We start from the raw sequence: 5,675 nt of genomic DNA, 5'->3' as shown, positions 1-5,675 counted from the left end.
AACTTGTGATGGCTGCGACCAATGACAGAATTGTCCTTCAGCTGTTTTTCCATAACTCCCACCATCATTTTCTCCATAATTTTACCAGGCTCTGGACTGACAGGTCCATAATTGCCCATGTCATCTTTCTTGCTCTTCCTTACAATGAGACTACATTTGCCAGCTTCCTGTCAGCTGGCATGACCCTAGACTTCTTTAGATGCAATTGAAATGAGAGCCCAGAGCACACTAAGGTGCCATCACTGAAAGAAAGTAGATGTGCCATAGCTTTGCAATGCCTTGAACTCCAGAGTATGCCACAAATGCAGCAGAGGGGAAGATTTGCCTCTTCTGTAGTGAACTCATTCATTTGGTAAGCAGAATAACACTACCTGATACTCAGGGACTGTGTCTCCACTATTCTCTGCTCAGCTCACAGGGCAGCGGTGCAGGGTGTTGCTCTCATGTCAGTGCAGGTAAACTTGCTTTAACCCTTTTTCCTCTGTAAATGCTTCCTCTATTTGTATGCTCAGATACACTTCCACATTCCCTCAAGTACACTTTCATATATCATTAACAATTGCACTTTCTTATACCATCAAAACAGTCCATCAAACAATACAGTTCTTCAGTTCACATAAACTCCCTTAATACAGTCTGTATTCTTCAGTTATAAACACTGTGCCACAGAACCAGCACTGATTGAACCACCTCCCTCACACACTTCCTCACAAGCAGTACATAGTATTACATAAATGGGTTGACACTCATTGGTCGGGTGGAATGTACACCTCTCCTCAGGACCATCTTACTAATCTACAGAGTACAAACTCCCGTCTTCTTACATACAAGCAGAAAGTACATATGAGTGGACAGACAACACAGTCTTTCACTTTGTCCGTGTCCGGCCATTTCCCTCACAGGAGGAAGGAAACATGGATCGGGACTCGGCACTCACCCTGCAGCTGTTCTGTGTCTCACTCACACCACACTCACTCTGACATTTAGATCAAAAACCATGGTTTATTCATACTACACAATGCTGACAACGTTTTCTAGCTGGAATCTTAATAACACTCATACCCTGGACAACCAGTTGCAAACTTTAAGGTTTTTCCCAGAGTCAGCTTGACACACGGTACCAAACACTTAAAGAAGATGATAATCTTGGACATACAACCTATAAGCCCCATGATTACACCTTGGAGAACCCAGGCTACCATTTGACAGGCTATCCACTATATCCCATACCCGTAGGAGAGACCAACCTAGGTCCCTCCTATTGCCAACCACCTGGGAGAGAGTATTTGTTCTTGTTTCCATTCATATGACATACAGTTCCCTTTCATAGGAACTCACCCAAGGAGTCTTCCTACCCCAGCTGGCAACCAAAGCCATGAGCTCACCTCCCTGGGAGCAGCACGTATGGCTGTAAACTGTGTAGGATGTCTCCTCAAGACATATGGGCTCCACTTACCATACACATACCTGGTCCACCTATGGGTGGTCCTTGTCTGTCCCTGCAGTGATCAGGTGAGGAAGGGAGTCCTTCAGAGAAATCTCAGGGTGCGCCAAAAGTGTCTCCCTCTCAGCTGGTCCTGCAGCGAACAGAGCTGGTCCCACCTGGGCCGCTAAATTGACTACGGGAATTGAACTCTATAACCTCTATAACTGATAAAGTCTCCCATGACATACTTATACCAAAGTTGAGGAAGTATGGGATAGGTGAGTGGACAGTGAAGTGGGTCGAGAGGGACCTGGGCGTCCTGGTGGACGACGCATTGGCCATGAGCCAGCAGTGTGCCCTTGTAGCCAAAAAAGCCAATGGCATACTGGGGTGCATTAAAAAGAGCGTGTCCAGCAGGTCGAAGGAGGTGATCCTCCCCCTCTACTCTGCCCTGGTGAGGCCTCATCTGGAATACTGTGTCCAGTTCTGGGCTCCCCAGTACAAAAAAGACAGGGATCTCTTGGAAAGAGTCCAGCGGAGGGCCACAAAGATGGTGAAGGGCCTGGAGCATCTCCCCTATGAGGAGAGACTTAGGGAACTGGGTCTGTTTAGCCTTGAGAAAAGAAGGCTGAGAGGGGACTTGATCCAGGTCTATAAATATTTGAGGTGTGGGGGGCAAAGTGGTGAGGCCAGACTCTTGTCAGCAGTGTGTGGAGACGGGACAAGGGGAAACAGACAGAAACTGGACCATAGGAAGTTCTGCAGTAATGTGTGCAATAACTTCTTTATGGTGAGAGTGACAGAGCACTGGAACAGGCTGCCCAGGGTGGTTGTGGAATCTCCTTCTCTGGAGATATTCAAGACCTGCCTGGATGCTGAGCTGTGCGACGTGGTGTAGGGAACCTGCTTTGGCAGGGGGACTGGACTCAGTGGTCTCTGGAGGTCCCTTCCAACCCCTACAATTCTGTGATTCTGTGAATATCAATGGGGTGGTTTGGATGGGGAAAGACTACCCCTTTGAATGACCTTTTGTCAGGGCATGTCCTGGGATTCCTAGGATCCTCAAAATGCAGCACTGCTTCTGTCACTGAAAAATGGGGCCCTGTGTGGGACGGAGGGAGGGTCCATGAGTCCCTGGCCCACCTGACTGAGTATTTCCATGGTCTTAGCAAAGACATACTTACAACTTGAGAATGACAGTTAGCTGCGTTCATGGTGGCATGGCCACTGCTGATGGCCTTGAACTGTCTGAACATAACTGAAGAGGCTCAGGCTGATGCAAATCAGCTATTGAATGATGGTGTTGAAAAACTGGAAAGACAGGTGGCAGTTTTGATGGGGAAAAAACCTAATTCAATCATTCTCCTATGGAAGATCAGTAACAACTCTCTGGAGGACCATGGGGACCCTGTACAGGGAATCTGTATAAAATGGACTCTGTAAATGAAGGCACTAAAAGATCAGATTTTGAGGTTCCATTTGGACTAGATCTATTTGAGATCTGACTGATTGTAACCCAAAAATGAAAAAAAAATGCAGGATAGACTGGTGGGAGTGCCCTGACCAGTGTCCAACCCCCCAAACCCTGCTGCCCATTATACAGCAGCTGAACTGATGGATATAGTACAGCGATTTAGACAGAAACCAAGAGAGCATGCCAGCATAGCTGCTCTGGTTATGGGACATGGAGGCAGAAAGCGCTGTGGTGAACGGACTAGAAATTTCAAAACTGATATCCATTACTACTCACCCTGCCCTCAGGCAAAGACTGTATGCTCTGTCCAACATAATGAGGATAGCCATTTGATCAGTGAATGATTTATGGCTGTGTGTCATATAACATGGCCGAATAAGAATGACATACCATTAAATATGAGCTTGTGGTCCTCTATGGAGGACTAACAAAATTATATTAGAGAATTAGGCATGAAGGTGCCTAATCTATGAAGGCAATCTATGAAGATGATTTTGAGAGCCCAGTCAATAAATTTTTCATCAGGAACGAGGGATCTCATCCTACAGCCATCACCTTTACATCAGGATGGGTCTATGTTATCCATACTGAACCCCCCAGTGGCCCTCAGGTGCTGTAATACAACAGGCTGCCCAATTGATGGGGAGACAAGAGTGCCTACGGCCAGATGCAGGCTCTGAATGGTGGTGGAAAGGTCAGAGAAACATCTGCTGCCATGACTTAGGCGTCCAGCCCCTAAGGTAATCCAGTCTGGACCCATTAGGGTCTTGAGACAACAAATGTTTAAAGACCAGATTAGAGCAGGAGTTCAGTTTAAAAAGATCGATGGACAGCATAATCAGGAAAAAATATCTGTTAAACAGGCCCAAGCACTGAGTATTTATAGTCCAACCTTTTCAGCCAAACTAGATGTGAATGTAACTCAAGAAGGGTCTGGATGGGGGCTCTGGCAGAGCCAGAGTTCTTTGTGAACCCCTATGAGGTTTTGGTCACAGGTTTGGCATGGAGCAGAATAAAGATACATCACAGTTGAAAAGCATTTATTGGCTACCTATTCTACACTACAGGTGGTAGAACCAGTAACTCAGATTTCAGAGGTTATCGTTAAACAACAAGGCCAGTCCAGGGGTGGGTAAAAGATCTAACACACATCTCTATGATGGGGGTGGCCCAATCACAAGCAGTGCTGCGCTCAGTTGTTCTGCTTGCCTGCTCCTCAAGGAGTTAGGAGAAATCTGTGCCTGTTGCGTGTTCGAGTGCATGCGCAATGCCATGTGGAGGGCTTATCACAATAAAGATTGGCGGATTTGCTGCGTAGACCGGTCAGAACTCAGATCTGCGTTGTGCTTCCTGCGGCACCAAACGCCCAACAGTGGCAGTTCCGTGTATTGGCCAGCAGGTGGCAGCAGAGACCACGGAAAGAATGTCTGCGGGCCAGACCCTGGGGATCCGTTCTCTTTTGATTATAGGGGAAGAACACAAAGATGGAAGAGGAGGGAAGAGGGGGAAAAAAAAGAAAAAAAGAAAAAATCAAACCACAGCAAACAAATAAAAACTTCTCCAAACGTAGCAAACGTGAATCTCTGTCAATAAATAAATGAGTAATTGAATTGATGTCCCTTCCCCCCCCCCCGTAACTTCTGAGATGAAAAAAAAACACCTGGTATCAATTGGACAGATGCACACAGTGAAGCCAGGGATGGTCTGAAACGCAAAGCAGCTGAGCAGCTTTTAGAAGAAAACAGAGTAGTAACAACTTCTGTACCTACATTCACCACTCTGAGATCCTGTCTGGGTCACCCAAGGCTTGTAAATAACCACTGGGTCGGTTCTGATGTCGAGTGATTAGTTGTCAGTTCTCTCATGGTTCTCCGGTCAGTTCTCCGGTGCCAGGATCTGCCACAGGGCATTCTGACCACGGGCATCATGTTTCTACGCTGCCGCCTGCATTTAACAGGCAATGGGACTGCCCAGCATGTGCAAGGCAGCACCTCTTTCACACCACCAGAATGTTTAAGGCTGTTGGGATTGTTGTTAGCGTCCCATTAACACTGAGGGTAGAGATACCGTTAGGATTGACATTACTATTAGCATTACTTTGATGGTGCCCTATCTGGGTCATTTCCAGGGGATGTCAGGAGTAAGGCACAGTGTCAGGAGAAAAAGAACAGACTCTGTTACTTTATAAACGTGATAATAGAGAGAGTTCATTGGAAAAAATACAACTCTTAAATAATACAAAGCATGCTTCTGAATGGATGCAGGCATCATCTGGGCTCTGATTAATATTACTTTTAAGGTAAAGATTATTGTTACCTTAATGATTGTTTTTGGATTATGATCAGGGTTAAGGTTCCTTTTGCTACAAACTTCTAGCATCATTTTTGTTGTTACATTTGGAGTTAGGGACGATTTTAGAATCAGGGTAAGGGTTAGGATTAGAGTTACATTGCGGGTTAATGCTGTTATCTTTACAGCTCCTGTGAGGGTTGGGGTCTGGGTCAGGTGTTTAAAAAATGAAATGAAAAAAGCATAAAAAAAAATATTGAAAGCTTCAGATTTCCTTAATTTTTGTGGGAATCATATAATGTGCAACTCAGATCTACCTCTTCGTGCAGTGACTGCCTGTAAATTTGCTAGAGCCCAATATAATATGGCCTTGTGCGTTCCGCTAACTCACCTTCATTTCATTTTCATTACATTTGCTTGGTAGTCAGATTTTGGTGTGTGGATATTTTAAAACAATCTGACACTGGCAAAAAATTAAAAATAATA

The sequence above is a fragment of the Coturnix japonica genome, chromosome 37 (genome assembly GCF_054131305.1).
Source record: "Coturnix japonica strain WE chromosome 37, WE-NBRP24, whole genome shotgun sequence".
Taxonomy (NCBI): domain Eukaryota; kingdom Metazoa; phylum Chordata; class Aves; order Galliformes; family Phasianidae; genus Coturnix; species Coturnix japonica.
Note: the sequence above shows the minus strand (reverse complement) of the source record.